The sequence below is a fragment of the Chaetura pelagica genome, unplaced genomic scaffold (genome assembly GCF_000747805.2).
Source record: "Chaetura pelagica isolate M959 unplaced genomic scaffold, ChaPel_1.0 scaffold311, whole genome shotgun sequence".
Lineage (NCBI taxonomy): Eukaryota > Metazoa > Chordata > Aves > Apodiformes > Apodidae > Chaetura > Chaetura pelagica.
The window spans coordinates 216,455-216,799 of record NW_009952152.1 but is presented as its reverse complement, the minus strand read 5'-3'; the positions used below and the strand labels follow the sequence as shown (position 1 = coordinate 216,799).

Sequence of the window (345 nt, the reverse complement as noted above, 5' to 3'; positions counted from 1 at the left end):
GCGGCCGCCTCCCCCGGGCACGCAGCCATGGGGCCCAACGGAGCCTCCGGGGCAGCTGAAGGATGGAAGGTAACAGCTCCCTCCGAGCGATCCCTTCTCCTGCTGCACTTTAACCACCTCCTCTTCCACCTCTCTCCAACTCACTTCTCGCTACTTCCTCTGGTTTAACAAACTAACGGCTTTCCTTGCTCACTGCCACTGGCACTGACACGGCACAGGACCCAGCACTAACCCAGCCCGGGGCTGCTGCTGCTCCCCTGAGGGTCAAATCCAGCAGCCCCCGGGGTGAGAGGAAGGAAGGAGCCACTCCAGCACCCCACCAGGCAGGGCACCGGGGGGTTTTGC

General features: G+C 63.5%; 1 protein-coding gene across 1 annotated transcript in view; it reads left to right on the top strand.

Moving 5' to 3' along the window:
* The window catches only part of SRCIN1 (SRC kinase signaling inhibitor 1), a gene marked incomplete at its 5' end in the record, with an annotated part of 22,124 nt that overhangs the window by 10,447 nt on the left and 11,332 nt on the right, over positions 1-345 (top strand). The window lies entirely within an intron of this gene.